We start from the raw sequence: 17,454 nt of genomic DNA, 5'->3' as shown, positions 1-17,454 counted from the left end.
GTAAGTATGTATGAGCAAGTGGGCTAGTGAAACAGCTTTTGTTGGCGACTAACTCATTTGCTGTTCCTCTTTTAAGTTTCCACCTTGCCCCAGTCTTTCTGGATGAACTACTGTAATGCAGTGGAAAACAATGATCTAAATCCACTCATTACAATATGATGTTTTTTTAATTGTATGCAGTATCTGATGCCATTGTGACCCTATTTAGATTTTAAAATGACGTATTCATAATGCACAGAGAAAGACAAACACTGACTACAATATTTTCAAATTATTGAATATGAGGACACGCTCTCCTTGAAGGATATTGTCCTTTAGAGAGGTTTAAAAAAACACACCCTCTAATCCTGCAGCCTGCAGGGTTGGTGAAGTGCTTCTGAAACTTACCAGAAGAAGGATGTTGATTCTTATTTGAACTAATCTTTCCGTGAAGCATTATATTTCATCAATTAGCATGTATGTTTCTTACCACATTTTGAAGAAAAATGGGGATTCTGGGGATTAAGGTTTAGAGGGAAAACCCTCCTTTGATTTTGGTTCCCCGTTTCCTTGTGACAAAGGTTGGCCACACCTTTTGCCAAGAAGAAGAAGAGCTGGTTTTTATTTGCCAACTTTCTCTACCACTTAAGGAAGAATCAATCCGGCTTACCATCACCTTCCCTTCCCCTCCTCACAACAGACACCCTGTGAGGTAGGTGGGGCCGAGGGAGCGCTAAGAGAGCTGTGACTAGCCTAAGGTCACCCAGCTGGCTTCATGTGTAGGAGTGGGGAAACCAACCTGGTTCACCAGATTAGCGTCCACCGCTCGTGTGGGGGAGTGGGGAATCCAACCCGGTTCTCCAGATTAGAGACCACCGCTCTTATCCACTACACCTGAAAGGTCAGTAGTGGGTTTCAAGATGGTGGCAGGAGTGCCAGTACACACAGCAGCATATGGGCAAGACTGAAGGTCATTTCAGGTAATATGGCCTACACTATGGCTACTCAGAGCCTCTCAATTCAGCCGCTCTGTGCTCATGAGGAGTTCGGAATCTATCGTGAATGGCCCCACAGAGGAGATGATGTTAAGATCAGCTTCGTTGTGCAGGCATGCGCTGCAGACAAGTGACTGCCTACACAGATACATGTACCATATGGTATGATTATAAACAATCACCATGTGGTGCTGTGTCATCTGAAATTACTCCCACAGCCCATATTTTGCGGGGAAAAATTTTTTGTTTTAAACAAGTCCTTTGAGAGATTTTGCTACAAATCACGTTGCAGAGGGCATGCAGCTACCTGTGATGTTCTGCATTGGTTGTCACTGGATTGTACCAACACCTCTGTGTTAATGACCTCGGCAGATCTGAAGTCAGTGGGTTTGGGGATTCCCTATGAAGGGGCCATCTTTTCTCCATGTTGTCAGAGATGAGGCAATACACCAGAACCGTGGATCCTTTTTTATATCTCTATAATATTTATTTAATAAAAAATACATTTTTAAGCATTGAAAGAGGACAACAAGACCATCCTTCTCTGGTGACATAAAACAGACAAATGGGAGACTCTTGAAAAAAAAAATAAGCAAATGTTAAAAAGAAAATCCAGTATTTGGAATTCATGGAGTACAAATAACATTGGTTCAAAGTTAAAATGTGACATGATATTTGATCTGGGGGGACAACTAAGGTTGATAATGCCCTAATAAATAACAAGCTAAACTAGAAATCAGTGATTTGAACAAATACCACCCCATTGAAGAGGTACGTCAGAATTTGGGTAAAATTTACCGTAAGTATGCCAGCTCAGCTAGTTTATTAATTGGTCTGAGTTGCTTCTGAAAAGTGGAAGATCAACTACCTTGGAACTGTGAATCTTGTACTTTAATGGCTTCATTCTTTTACATTGCCAACTCTAGAGGTCAACCACCACCCTGTGTGGTGCTAGTACTGGTGGGCCTACCTTCTGGCTGCTTCTCCCTTGCTGTTACCGCCGTGCCTGGCTCTCTTCTCAGCCTGCTACTGGGCTGCTGCCCTCCCGAGGGCTGTGCCCCCCTCTACCCCTTCTCCCCTGGGGTAGGGTGCCCTAGGCTGTGACACTCCCCAAGGCAAATCGTTTTGGAAAGATGAAAGGAAAATTTGTGAACAATATTTTTAAAAGCATTCCAGCTCTTATAAAAACTATTGGATTTGGTCTGATTCTTGGCTAATTTCATCTAAAAGATTAGCTTCTCTATTAAGGTGAAATGTCATAGTTCTGAGTACCACAGCTTTTAATATTTTGAGATTAGCTTTATGTTCCATAGTTCTGCTGCTCTTTGTCTTGCTGCCGTTGTTATGTAATGTAATGTTTATTGATACAGCACAAGCCAGAGCCCAATATAAATGCTGCCATTGTTAAAAATTGCACTAGCTACCTAGTAGGTATTAGGTACCACAAATAATGCAGTCAAGTTTCCCACATTTGGGGAAATCACAGGGGTCAACACACCTGAAGTGCAATGGATGAGCCTTACCCTGGGACCTCTGCCTTGGTGATCGCGGGAGAATCTCCCCTGCCAGGTAGAGACAGCCAGTGTGGTGTAGTGGTTAAAGTGTCAGGCTATGATCTGGGAAACCAGGGTTCGAATCCCCACTCTGCCATGGAAACTTGCTGAGTGACCTTGGGCCAGTCACACGCTCTCAGCCTCGACCCTGGCAAGTATTTGGATGGGAGACCTCCAAGGAATACCAGGGTTGTGACGGGGAGGTTGGCAATGAAGAACCACCTCTGAATGTCTCTTGCCTTGAAAACCCCACCAGGGTTAGCTATGAGTCAACTGTGACTTGATGGCAAAAAAAACAACAAACAGCAACACCTAGGTAGTGGTACGTTGGGAGACTTTACGTTGATTCCCTATGGGGCGAGGTGTGGGTCTGAAGAGATGTCATCTTGGTGACATTTACTGGCTTCCAAAATGCCTTCTGCCCCAATTTTTGGAACATCACAGAGGAAGAAATTGAGCCACAGTTTTAACAACCCTTCTGACATCACAGGGAGGGTGTCTTATAAGTATCTTGGAGTTTAACTGGTGTTAAATACCAGTTAAGATTGATAGTTTGTTCTTTTATAGTGGCCGCTATGTTGGAGAGTTCCAGACAGAGCACCATTTGTTTTACCGAAATTCCTGTGCTCAGATCTTGTTTGTGATTGGGAAGATTTGGCTTCTTGGGCATTTAAAATTTTGCTGCTAATGCTTAGTAACTGGAGATGTTTGTTAAGCTCTATACATGAGAGATTCTTAAGTCATATGGTGCTGGGTTTAAGTAGGTGGTATCACGACAGAAGTCGGTTTCAGGTATCTGGCTCAAGGTTGACTCAGCCTTCCATCCTTCCGAGGTCGGTCAAATGAGTACCCTGCTTGCTGGGGGTAAAGTGTAGATGACTGGGGAAGGCACTGGCAAACCACCCTGTAAACAAAGTCTGCCTAGTAAACATCGGGATGTGATGTCACCCCAAGGGTCAGTAATGACCTGGTGCTTGCACAGGGGACTGACTGCCTTTAACTTTATAGAGACAAAATGCTGCAGCAATGTGGGGAAGATAGAACACTGACTTTTCCACTCCACAGAAACAAAGTGTTATTTATTTATACCCTGCTTTTCTCCCTAATAGGGACCAAAAATGGCTTTACAGCATCATTGTCCCCTCCTCCATTTTATCCTGTGATGTATGTTTGGATGAGTGAATGAGTGACTAGGCCAAGGTTACCCAGCAAGCTTCCATGGCAGAGTAGGGATTCTAACCCAGATCTTGCCACTCATAGACCAACACTCTGTTCGCTATATTATATTGGCTCTGCAGTATCTAGGGGTAGACCAACCGCAATCGTAGACTAAACCAGCCACGATCATTTGCACTGTAGCTCTTTAGCACACATTTAAGAAACCAGCGAATTTCCTCTCTATTTCCCACAAAGGAAGCTGGTCTTCTGTATTCTGTTGACCTGGTGCCCAGGTGACAGAATGCTTTTTTCGCTGTGGCTGGTCACTTAGTTGAAGAGGCAAGCTGGTTTTAAACGGGGAAGTGGCTTGTCCGTTCTGTATTCTGCTGATCAGCTGCAAGAAGGCTAACATAATTACACTGTAGTGTTCACATGTTTTTCTTAGCCTGTACTGTGGCTGTCTGGATTGGGGCCATCAGTGCTTTTCTGAAACATGGAGCAGCCTCTGATCTAAGGTTAGGTTGCTGCAACGTGCTTTACACAGGGCTGCCCTTGAAGACTGTTCTGAAGCTACAGTTGATTTAGAATGCTGCTACAGTTGGTATAGAATGCTTCTACAGTTGGTATAAAATGCTGCAGCCAGAATACTGACTGCATCACTCCAGTCTTGTTCCTTCTGTACTTGTATCCAGTTGCTTCTGGGCCCAATTTAAGATACTGGTATTGACTTCTAAGGCCCTTTGTGGCTGGGACCAACTTACCTTAAGTACTGGCTACTCCCATATGAAGCTGCCCAACCAATGCAGTCATGGGGCATTTATTTAGTTGTCTTTGCTATTCGAGGCTAGATGATCAGCAACCGGAGGAAAAGGCATTCTCAGTCGTAGCAAAAAATGACGGATATCCCTGGGTAAGGAATTATGTATCTCCCCCTCTATCATTGCCTTCCGCCAGTGGGTGAAGACTTGCCTGTTTTGTCTGGCGTTGCGTCACTGGCTTTCCTTCCTGTGTGTGCTTTAATGTATATGTGTTTTGTTTAATTGCTATTTTTGTTTGTTTTCGTACTATGTATTTCAAAGCTTCTTTTTAATGCTTTTGATTGTGTGTCGCTTTGAGGGCCCTAAGCTGAAGGAAAGGCAGCATAGAAATGTTTTAAATGAAACAATAAAAATAGATAATGTATTCAGTAACAGCAGCATGACAGGCAGAAATTCTGCAGATAATGTCCTTCCATAACAGGAACTTTTCAAGGGAAAAAAAGCCATCTGTTGAACGTAGCCTGAGTTGTAGCGCAGGAGCCCTGTCTAAAAACAAATGTTGGCAACCCCACACTTGTTTATGAACATTGGTCCCAAAACGACAGGCTGTTCTTGCTCATAATTATTTTTCAATGTGAGTTCATTCAAGAACCGAAGGACTGTTTGTTAATAGACTGTTACCGCTGGGATGTCTGATTCATTGTGCAAGTACATCACATGCTGTGAAAGGCACTTGTAGGTCTTTTGTATATTGAGTGGTTTATCAGAGGTGCCATAATGGTTGTCCCCGGGTCTAAAATTTGCTTTTCTGGCAAGACATACTCTAGGATGGAGGCTTCTTCTGATAGTGTAGAATGATAAGGGTTCCCCCATCCTTAAAACCAGGTGTGTGTGGGTAGCTCAGATGCTGACCTATTTATATAAGTCTCTGGTTCTATGCACACTTGAAAGTAAATCCCATGGAACTTTGCAGGACTTATTCAAAGTAATTATGTACAAAATGAGGCCACATAAATCTGGAAATGGCTTGTGTTTTAACGGGTTGGTGGAGAACCACAAAAGGATCACAGTATGATGGGGTTAGGACTGGGAATGGTGAGGTCAGATCCCCATTCGGCTATATGGCTAACTTGGTTACCTTGCTCAGTCACTTTCTCTCAGCCTAGCCTACATTTCAGGGCTGTTAAAAGGGGTAACCCTGAACTCCTTGGAGGAAGGTCAGGATAAAAATGTGACAACTTGTTCCATTGCAAGATTATTATTAGCGCAGTTGTCCTTCTGACATAAGCATGTGTACGAAAAGTAGGGTTGCCAGTCTCCAGGTAGAACCTGGAGATCTCCTGGAATTACAGCTGATCTCCATAGTACAGAGATCAGTTTCCCTGGAGAAAATGGCTGCTTTGGGTGGAGGACTCTGTGCCATTATACCGTGCTAAGGTTCCTCTATCCCCAGGGTTGCCAGCTCTAGATTGGGAAATATGTGGAGATTTTGGGGGTGGACCCTGAGGAGGGTGGGTTTTGGGGAGGGGAGGGACTTTAATGGGGTATAATGCCATAGAATCCACCTTCCAAAGCGGCCATTTTCTCCAGGTGAACTGTTCTCTGTTGCCTGGAGATCAGTTGCAATAGAGGGAGATCTCCAGCTACCACCTGTAGGTTGGCAACCCTGTCCAGCCCCAAATATCCAGGAATTTACCAACCTAGAGTTGGCAACCCTTATGAAAAGTATCCACAGGGCAATTGTTGCTGGAAGGCCTGCAGTATTCTGGGGCAAAAAAAATTCAAGATAGTGTGCTGTAGGATGAAGTCTATTCTGATTCTAGAGACATTTTAAAAAGCACACCAACATGGAATGTATTTCTTGTAAAAATCAAAAGCTGCTATGGTCCAAAATTTGTTGTAGAGGCTGAGTGACCTAATTCCTGGTCTCTCTTTGGAGAAAACCCTAATACACTTTAAAATTAGTTTTCTACTGAGACTCTCAGTACAGAGAGGAAGCGTAATAAGGCAGTAGTGCGTGCCTGTAGTCTTTTGCTATCTCTGTGCTTCTTGCTTTGTTGCTGATGTGCTGTATCATAGAGCGCTCCTAACATTTTGAATCATGAAGTGGCAGTTGAACTGGGAAGGGAAGTTGCACAGTGGGCTGACAACGGTGCCCAGGAAGCTGTTGTCATGTGACACTGTGTGGGGAAGCAAGAGAGGAGGAAATCGGCATAGAGGCTGATGGTGTTCAAACAAATCAGGAGAATGTAGAGGGAGGTGAGCAGACAAAAGTTGTGCCCGTATATGAGCCTGTCTTATGGTTGCCAGGTCCCTCTTCGCCCCCGGCGGGAGGTTTTTGGGGCGGAGGCTGGGGTTTGGGGAGGGGAGGGACTTCGAGTCCAATTGCCAAAGCGGCCATTTTCGCCAGGTGGACTGATCTCTATCAGCTGGAGATCAGTTGTAATAGCAGGAGATCTCCAGCTAGTACCTGGCGGTTGGCAACCCTAGCATGTCTGAGTAAAATTTCGTATTACTGGGAGGTGGTGGGGAATTTGTATACATGCACTATTTCTAGTAGGAGGGGGAGATGGTGCTGAGAACTGTCACAGTAGAAATTGACAATAGATATTGTCGAAGGCTTTCACGGTCAGAGTTCATTGGTTCTTGTAGGTTATCCGGGCTGTGCGGCCATGGTCTTGGTATTTTCTTTCCTGACGTTTCGCCAGCAGCTGTGGCAGGCATCTTCAGAGGAGTAACACTGAAGGACAGTGTCTCTCAGTGTTACTCCTCTGAAGATGCCTGCCACAGTTGCTGGCGAAACGTCAGGAAAGAAAATACCAAGACCACGGTCACACAGCCCGGATAACCTACAAGAACCAATGACAATAGATATTCACTCTGTCCCACCAGTTTCAAATCTTATTTACCTTCTCCTAATAGCATGGTGACTGGAGAGGAAAGAGATGGTGGAATTGGACTTCTGATGCCAGGCCTACACAGAAGTAGGGTTGCTGGGTCCGTCTTCGCCACCTGCGCAGCCCTGTTTTTGGGGCGGAGCCTGAGGAGGGCGGGGTTTGGGGAGGGGAGGGACTTCAATACCATAGAGTCCAGTTGCCAAAATGGCCATTTTCTCCTGATGAACTGATCTCCATCGGCTGGAGATCAGTTGTAATAGCAGGAGATCTCACGCTGGTACCTGGAGGCTGGCAACCCTACACAGAAGAATGTCTTGTACCTTTAGTAGAGACTTAATGTGTGAGAATGAGCAGTTGAAGCTTTTCATGGCAGGGAGGTAAGTAGCATCACCTAGTAAATAAATGTCCCATTAAGCCTCTGTTTAAGAGACAGGACATTTTTCTCCAGGACTGTGGACAACCATGGTGATTGTACATAGGCCAAGGAAGTGCCATTGAGTATTATTATGCGTTAAACCTCTCCACCTTCCCCCTCAGATGAATCTGTCTTTGTGGAATTGCTACGGCTCAGTAGCAGAGAATAAAAAAACCTTAGCCTGTATTGGGAAAGACTCTGTCTGAGGCCTTGGAGAGCCCCTGCCAATCAGAGAACACAATACTGAGCTAGATAGACCAATGGCCTGCTTTGGTGTAAAGCAGTTTTTTATGTCTACATGTTCACCATTAGCTGGTAAGGAGGGTGTGTGTAAACGTGGGAAAGAGAACTGCCTTTGAGTGTTTGCTTGGAGTTTCTGTTTCACACACAGGGGGTTGCCCCACTTGTATTCCCAGCGATGCGTTAAGAGTTTGAAAACGTTATAAAAAATACTGTTCGCACTTTCTATGTATTCCCACCGATGCGTTAAGAGTTTGAAAACGTTATAAAAAATGCTGTTCGCACTTTCTATGTATTCCCACCGATGCATTAAGAGTTTGAAAACGTTATAACAAATACTGTTCGCACTTTGTTTGGCCCCTTTAGCTGTGAAGACGTCTTCCAACCATTTATTAGCCGTGGTACCCAAAAACCCTTTTAAAGCGATGTTTTTTATAACATTTTCAAACTCTTAATACATCGCTGGGAATACAAAGTGCGGTAACCCCCAGAGACAAAGAATAAGAGCATATGTGTGTTTCAAATTCATCTTGGTTTTGTACCAGTTTGTCAAAATCTTTCTGCAAATAACTATCCTGGGGGGGGGGGGAGAATGCTTGTCGAGGCAAGAAGTTTGGTGTTGTAGCTCCCTAAGCCTCTTCATAGAACTATGAATGCCTTAGTTAACCTTGGTCAGGTTTGTAGCGCTGAAATACTGTAACAGCGCAAAATCAAAAATAAGGAACAGTGTAAGAGCAGTGATGTTGGCATTCTGGAGCTGTGTTATTTTGTGGTAGACTTATTTTGGATTCCTGCCCTAGTTAGCATAGAATATAGTTGGTGTAACCTGCATTTGGCTGGCTAGGACCACCCAACTGATGCATCAGAACAAATCACTGTTTGTCTTGTCTGTTCAGAAATTTGGTTTAGGTTTCATGAGTTCCTATTGAATTGAGATCATCAGAAACTCATAAAATTAAAAGTTTTATTTTTCTCATAGATTAACAGTGGAAAAATTAATTTGGTTTAGAACGTTATCATTTCCTCTGTGAATTTCTGAAGTTTGTAACCAGAAGTTGTGGATTTGTCCGGTGCATCTTAAAAATCAGAATCTGAACACTAGCATTTCCAGAGCTAGAAAAATCCATGATTTTTGTTGCTTTGGATCCTAAAAGTTAGGTGCTGACATCTAAGATTTAAATTCTTACATAATAAATAACAGCAGAGCTGGCTGTTAGGCATTTGAAATATTATTTCCAGCCCTGCTTTGAAGCAGTTATTGATACAGGGTTACTATTTGTGCTGTTTCCTAGGACACGGTGTAATCCAGCACTGTCTTAATTTATTCCGTTTTGGGTACTCTCCAGCACATGGTTGTATATTCTTAATTCTTTTGACTTCATTGGACTCTGGTTGGTTTATATATGCCGACTTTCTCTACCACTTAAGGGAGACTCAAACCGGCTTACAATCACCTTCCCTTCCCCACAACAGACACCCTGTGAGGTAGGCGGGACTGAGAGTGTGTGACTAGCCCAAGGTCACCCAGCTGGCTTCATGTGTAGGAGTGGGGAAACAAATCCAGTTCACCAGATTAGCCTCCACCGCTCACATGGAGTGGGGGAATCAAACCCGGTTATCCAGATCAGAGTCCACCGCTCCAAACCATCACTCTTAACCACTACACCACGTGGTTTCTTTTCACTTAGTGAGGAACCTTCCATTGGAGGAAGGAGTCCCTTCTCCATTGGCTGATTCTTTATACAGCAGAAGCGAACTGGTGGATCTAATGCTATATTTTTCATGATTGCCTGAATGGAATCTTTAAAAAACAAACACCTTATTTCATATTTATTCTACGTGATACTTCTAAAGTTGCTTACTTGCAACTTCCATTCAGATCTGTCAAACAGTTTCATTGTTTTAGCCATAAGCCAGTCCAAGATCATCCATGAATGGCTATGTATGTTAACACAATTTTTAACCAGGCAACAGTCTGCCAATAAAAATGTAGAAAGCACGCACACCGTTCAAGCTGCTTCATCACAGTTCATAACATGATGCTCTTGGACTTTAAAGTCTGTCCATAGCAGAAGATTCATATACTGGTCACAAACACATTTCTGTTCCTCAATAAAAACCAAATTTTATGATCACTTTTCCATGGTGATTTTTTGTGTAAGATAGAAGCCAACAATGTTTCACTGTTTGTCTTTTATGAGGAACATTCTAGTTAGTAATGGAAGAGGATACCTGTGCTCCAGAGATATACATAGTAAGCTGTGTCTCCCAGATCCAAGTTCAACACTCTAACCACTACACCATACTGATCTTTAAACACATGAACACATGAAGCTGCCTTCTACTGAATCAGACCCTTGGTTCATCAAAGTCAGCCTTGTCTACTCAGACCGGCAGCGGCTCTCCAGGGTCTCAGCCAGAGGTCTTTGACATCACCTACTTGCCTGGTCCCTTTAACTGGAGATGCCCGGGATTGAACCTGGGACCCTCTGCTTACCAAGCAGATGCTCTGCCACTGAAGTTTACCTGTAACACATCTCTCCAGGTGTAAGATAATCAGGTTGTATGGTAAAATATTCCTTATCCCTGGACTGCTCTGTGGAGAATAGGACACCTGAGAGACGATGGCCACCCTTGATTGGGGTAATGCAGTTTGAATATGAGTATTTAATTAATGATGTTAATGAATGTGACTGAATCCTGCTGTGGGGCAGGGCATAGATTTTTTGGGACTTGAGATCCCTTCCGTATCTATAATTCCGTATCTATAATTCTGACATTTCCATTAACTAATTTAAATTAGCAATGGATTTCACTCTAAGCAACATGTCAGTGACAACTCCAGTTTACATTTATTTATGATCTCAGTGGCCACAAGAAGGAATTCTTGCTATGAAACTGGATCTGAGAGCAAATAACTTCTTTCAAACATTCCTGCTCATTATGATGTCTTTGCGTAGGGTTTCTTTGGCATTGGAACTTGGCACGTTTATGTTGGCTCACTTGCACAGAGACATATCCCCGGTAGCAGTTTGGAATGAGTTTAGGACTGTCTGAGTCGTGTCAGTTTTAAAATCCCGCTGGGAAAGCCCTGCAGTCCTGGAGTATGGGCGCGCTCTGCCAAGTGCTAATCTGCTTGCTTTGTTTGTATATGTTTGTAGCTTGTGTGTGCTCCTGGTCACAGAGGCCGAAATAAAAAATCAATCAAAAGTCATTTGGCGATGTTGTCAAGCAGATTTGCCGATAAAAAAACTTACTGGGAAAATGTCCTCTCCTCCATAAAATGTCTTCTGTATGCTAGTGTTCTTAATAAAGGGGTTCTTTTCCTCCCGTTTTTGATCACAAGCAAGTGATACCCTGCAGCCAAATTTAAATTGAAGTCATAAAATTTGTATAATGAACTCTTCATTTTGCTGCTGGTAACCCGTGGGCGCATGAAATGTGCAGAATGCTTTGCAGATCTTCTCTTAGGACAGCCTTGTGATACAATACACCAATATTCCCGTTTTACAGATGAGGAATTGAGTCAGAGAGATGGTCTTATGGATTTAGGCTAGGGGTTGAGCCCTGTTTTCCAGAGCCCATCCCTTCCCACCTTCACATACCTCTCTAGTCCCAGACTAAGGTCTCACTAAGCTGTGCGACTCAGAGATGCCAGGGATTGAACCTGGGGCCTTATACATGCAAAATACATGTGGTCCTTAACTGACAACTGTTTCCCCTAAGGTTTCCGTATCCTAAATCAATTTTTGGACAGGCAGCATGATAAAATATTTTTTAGTTCACACATAAAGTGGCTCAGTACTACAGCCTTTTTGCATGGCCGAAAGATCCCCTGCAAGAAGAATTGAAATGTGGGTTCCACATAGCCTTGAATATAGTACTGTATTCCCCGTAAAAATCTGTCTTCTCATGCAAGATCCCACCCAGCTGCTGCAGTCATCTTCCAAGGTCTTGCTTCGGGTGTCTTCTGAGATTAGGTGGGCACAACCCAGGAAACGGCCTTCTCAGTTGTGGCACCAAAACACTGCTGTCCCCACAGACACTTGCCTGTCCCCTTCTGTGGCTATCCTCTGCACATGGGTGAAGACTTTTTTGTTGTTTTATTCTGGTGTTTCCACAGCAATTCATCTTTCCTGTCCTATTTTTTGTGTGTGCTGTTTTTATGATTTGTATGTATATTTTAGCTTGGTTTTAATTATTTTAATTATGTGTTTCTGTTTGATTTTAAAGTTGTATAAGATGTGTTTTTATTATGCATGTTTTTAATCTGTTAGCCCCCTTGGTGGTACTGATGAGGGCAGAAAGGTTCGATATAAATTTTGTAAATTAAATCTGTAAACAACCGTCTCACTTTTTCCTTTTGTTCCTTTGTTTTTAGCTTAATTAGTTTTTTCCCCTCTTCCTTCCTGCTGATTGTTCTGGCATTCATGAATTTGATTAATTGTTCTGGTTCCTTAAGTGGAGGAGGTGGAGGAGGGAGGTTTTCTAATGCAAGGCAAAATTACTTCTCCTAATTTTTACTTATCATAATACCATGATGACAAAATAACTGCCATGACAGTAATTTTTTAAAAAAACCAATCAGTAGCTTTAGCTGATTAAAAAAGGGCAAAAAGGTACTTAAGGCTCCCCCTGGGGTGGGGAGGGGCAAGAGCTGATAACTCACTATTGATTCATGAATGTCATAAAGGGCTGGCCCATTGCATCAGAACAGGAAGTAGTTAAGCTGGAAGGGGAAAGATGAGATGAAATTTTATAAGAACATTCACCCTGGGAAGCCTCAGAATTAATTAATCAAAATTATTTCGCTCCTGCTCCAGAGATGCTTGAGTTATCCAGACGTCAGTTAAAAATCAATATAAATAGCAATCACATATTAGAAACCGTATTTAAAAAATACTCAAGCAGGAAGCCTGGGACAACAATGATGTTTTTAGCTGCCACTGGAAGTTTAGCACACATAGTGCTAGCCAAATATCTTTGGTAGGGAGGTGCCACCACAGAAAAGTCCTGTCTTGCATGACCATCTTATTGGGTGTCACATGGGGTATGACATCACACAATGTAGCTATTGGGCAGGTTCATCTGAGAATATCCTTCATATACTTTATGTGCAGATCATGTAGAGCTTTGAATGTCATAACCAGGACTTATAGCTCATTCCTAAGGGTGGGGGCCAAATGGGCTTAGGAGGCACCGTGACCCCTACTGTGCCACTTGCGCCATCCAAACTGGCACGGATGCGAAATGGGAAAGACTTTGGTCTCGAGATATGAAGCTTATTCTTGCTCAATCATTAAGAGAATATTTACAAAATGATGTATAGGTGGTATTTAATACCCCCAAAAATGGTAACGATCTACAAATCAATGTCCCCAAAATGCTGGAAGTGCAGTACAGAAGTAGGTTCATTTCATCATATGTGGTGGACTTGTGATAAAGCAAAAAGCCTTTGGGATATGATTTATAATGAAATTGATTATACAGAATAATATACCTAAAACACCTGAGATGATGTTACTCAGTATGATACCAGACTCTATTATAACTCAGAGATCATTTTTAATTTATGCCACCACCGCTGCAAGATTGATTTATGCAGCCAAATGGAAATCAACGGACATTCCAGACAAAAAGGATTGGTTACAAAAAAATTTGGAACTGGTGGAAATGGCTAAACTTACAGCACTGATAAATCAAAAAGACAATACGCAATTTATGGGTGAATGGGAGGCATGGAGAATTTATTGTGAAAATGAACTTCAAATGGGGGAACTTCAGGGTTATTCACTGATCTAATCCACTTTTTACTATTATTAGGGATGCTTTTATATTAAAGTATATAGTTATAACAAGATCGATTTTAAGATAGCCAATAATTATATATGAGTTGATATTATGAATTCATTCTATTTGATTTTGACAAAGAAATTCATTTACATATATGTGACAATATTAGGATTAGAACTTTAATCAAAAGAGTATATAACTTTATAATGAGATAGAAGAAGATGGAGGGGAAGTCTTTGTATTTTATTTGATTACATTTGTATTCTCAACAATAATTCAAATTTTTTTTATCTTTGTTGAATTATTTGTTTTGTTGAATTATTTGTTTATATCTTTTGAAAAATAATAAAAAAAATATTTTTAAAAAAACTGGCACGGATGCCGGTGTTGGGGCACTTACGCTGCCCCCTGGACTGCCACAGCAGAGCAGCCCTCAGATGCTGGCTCGGCCTCCTGCCAGTGTTCTGCCAGCTCAAGTTCTCGTGCCAGCTTCCTGGGGCGTTCTGGGGGGCGGAGAAAATGTATAATTAAAAAAAAGGCTTGTGGTAAGTTCTTACCAAAGCATTCCTGATGATTCCTAGAGCTACCCAGCAGTGAGAAAGGGCAGCTAGGAATCGCTCTATGAAATTGACCAAACTTTACTTGTACTTGTTTTAATCACAGTCCTTATTATTGGGAAGAAGCATGAGGAATATGGCTCCCTTACTACTGTTTAGATCCCTTTACTTCCATTTGATGTTATTTACTTGTCAATATTGATATTCATGGCTTTTTATGAAGCCACAGAAGCAAAAAAGACAGCCGTGTGCCCAAAGGATGCAGAAGGTGTCGAGTTCAGTCACACCAACAGGTATCCAAGCCAATTGTCCTGTAGTTCAGGGCCTTGAGCAAAGGTCTTCCCTAGTTACATATAATTTGAAGCCAAGAAAATGGTTTTCTGGCTGCTCTCCCGCAGTTCAACCACTGCTTTTTAAAATCTGCTGCACAACTTTTAATATATACTGCTTTTATCACTGAAAAACTTATGAGGCCCTGAAATACTGTAAATTGTGAAGAACATCTGTAGCCCAGAATCTGAATAGTGTTTTGGGTCAGGTTGGTGGGTCTTGATAAGGGGCACTACATCTATGTTTGGATTTTTCTTGGGGTAAATGTGTTTATTTGAAACTTCATCCCAGAGCGGGTGCATGTTCAGGGCATGTAGGAACCCCTCTGGCCTCAGATTCCTGCCATCTCTGGTGTGGTGACCTTGAGTAATACTTCTTCTTACCTTATTAACACTCTCACTAAGATTCTTGGTGGCCACAGAAAGTGTAATGCCTTTAATGCAGGACTCCAACTCTTGAGAATCTCAGGTTTTCCTTTGACAAAGAGCAGATCTCTGGTCCTCAGGTTTCTAGAGAAAAACCAGGACATGCATTGACAGCCATTTCTAAAAGTTTGGAAACCAGAGGGTCTGGATGGCGTACTTGATAGTCAGGGGATGGATCTTTTTCACTTTTATCTATTTGTCCTTTTTTTTTTTTTTAGATTTGAGTATAGGTTGCAGTACTTTATAAAGCAAAGTTTTGAACACAGTTCTTACAGTTATACTGGTAAGACTCTGGTGCCAGTTGAATTAAAATCCTGGTGAAACTCACGAAATATATCAGCAAATCCCATCCTGGCTAATACTGGTCAAGGGCCGCAATAAATTATATTATTTATTTACATTGGGGAAAAATCCAGCCTGGCCTGTAGAAGTCAGTGAAAGCAGTAAGGGCTTGGCATGTTTCTGAAAGTTATTCGGGTTGGTTCATACAGCTCTGATTCTTTCCCTTGTTCTCCTTTGGCCCTTCTGTCATCCCTATGATCCATGAGCTCTAACCCGTGTTCCTTTGTTCTTGTACCAGTCACTGCAAAACAATCAAACACCCCAGACTCTCTAAGGGAGATATGGTGAGCAAAATTCTAGATTGGGAAAGAAGATCCCACAAGTAATACAATGTGATGAAGAAGGATGCATATACTCCGGTGATTATAAAGATTGCCTCCAAGGTTGCATCCACATGGGGGTGATACCCCATTATGCACTCATTGTTTTCAGCAATGCTGATGCATTCACAGCAGCAACAGAGCGCACACATGGGGCATTTTATGGTTTTCCTTTCCTTCCACCATTCCCCCACTGCTGGTGAGTGGTTTTCATAAACTTTACTTTAAAAAAAGGTAGGAGATACATTGCTGGAGTGTATTAACGCTATAACTAGTAAAAAGGATGGTGGTGGTTGGAGTCAGGGGAAATGGTGCTGAAAACCCACACCTTCCCATCCACATTATGACCAAACCCACTCTTGAGTATCATCTTTCCAGAAATATTAGCAAAGCAGGGAGAAATGCAGTGGGGCATGGGGAAATCTGAGGCTGTGGAGCATGGGGGAAATGCAGTGGGGCATGGGGAAATCTGAGGCTATCATATTTTGGTCACATGAGAAGACAAGAGTCACTGGAAAAGACAGTCATGCTAGGAAAAGTTGAGGGCAGCAGGAAAAGAGGAAGACCCAACAAGAGATGGATTGACTCTATAAAGGAAGCCACGGCCCTCAATTTGCAAGACCTGAGCAAGGCTGTTAAAGATAGGACCTTTTGGAGGACACTGATTCATAGGGTCGCCATGAATCGGAAGCTATTTGACGGCACTTAACACACACACACACACACACACGAAAATTTAGGAAGTGGGCAGTGTTGTGCAGACCCCCCCCCCCACACACACACACAACTGAAGTTTGGGAGGCGAGGCAGAGCTAAATATCTGTGTCAAAGCAACTCTGGTATTCACGTTGCTCCCACCCCCTTTTTGCTATGAACACTTGCCATTGATATAACTGGAAATGCATGCTAATTACAATTTGTTAGTTCCCCTATACAAATCTGTCCAAGTCTGCGCTGCCATGGGCACTTGCTTCAGAGCAAGCTCCATCCCTACCCATTTTCCTTCTGGATAAACAACAAAAGTATATTTCTGTCGTTGGATTCAGGTATTTGGGGCATGGAACCCAAGACTTATTTTAATTCCAGAATTCCAGACCCTCTTCCCCCGTTACATTGTTTTTTCATTGTCTCCTTCATTTCAGCGTGATGTTTGGAAAAGCTCTTTCAGGCACAAGTGTTTTTGCTGCCAATGTAAATGGTTACTAAGGATAGCGGCTAACTGCTCCTGCCTGCTTTGTCTCCATAGCAGGCAAGTCCTTAGCACGACGTTACATTCTTTGTGCTAGAATGCCCCTGCCAAGTGCCGAGCGCACGCTGATTGTATTAAAGCCTGAACTATTGGCTCGAGCAGCAGTCAGAACCTCCCTTTAATGGAAAGGAGTACGGGTGAAGACTATAAATATCGTCAACCCACTGATGAGAAAGAAGTTCCCTTATGATTTGAATTAAAATCAGCTTGTTGCACAGTGGTCTTAATAAGCAAGAGACAAAAATAGAGGCTTGTTACGGTTGCTTACTGCTATGAACATATGAAGCTTCCTTCTACTGAATCAGACCCTTGGTCCCTCAAAGTCAGTATTGTCTACTCAGACCGGCGGCTCTCCAGGGTCTCAGGCAGAGAGGTCTTTCACATCACCTACCTGCATAGTCCCTTTAACTGGAGATGATTGAACCTGGGACCTTCTGCATGCC

The 17,454-nt window shown here is 42.6% G+C and overlaps 1 protein-coding gene and 1 non-coding gene across 2 annotated transcripts in view; one reads left to right on the top strand and one right to left on the bottom strand.

Moving 5' to 3' along the window:
- Positions 1-17,454, top strand: part of ARHGAP20 (Rho GTPase activating protein 20) — a 112,782-nt gene that overhangs the window by 5,410 nt on the left and 89,918 nt on the right. The window lies entirely within an intron of this gene.
- LOC130485696 (U1 spliceosomal RNA) lies at positions 2,388-2,551 on the bottom strand. Its single transcript, XR_008933717.1, has one exon. It is a non-coding gene; the product is annotated as a U1 spliceosomal RNA (small nuclear RNA).

This window comes from Euleptes europaea, chromosome 12, assembly GCF_029931775.1.
Source record: "Euleptes europaea isolate rEulEur1 chromosome 12, rEulEur1.hap1, whole genome shotgun sequence".
NCBI lineage: Eukaryota > Metazoa > Chordata > Lepidosauria > Squamata > Sphaerodactylidae > Euleptes > Euleptes europaea.
Note: the sequence above shows the minus strand (reverse complement) of the source record. Positions and strands in the feature narration are given on the sequence as shown.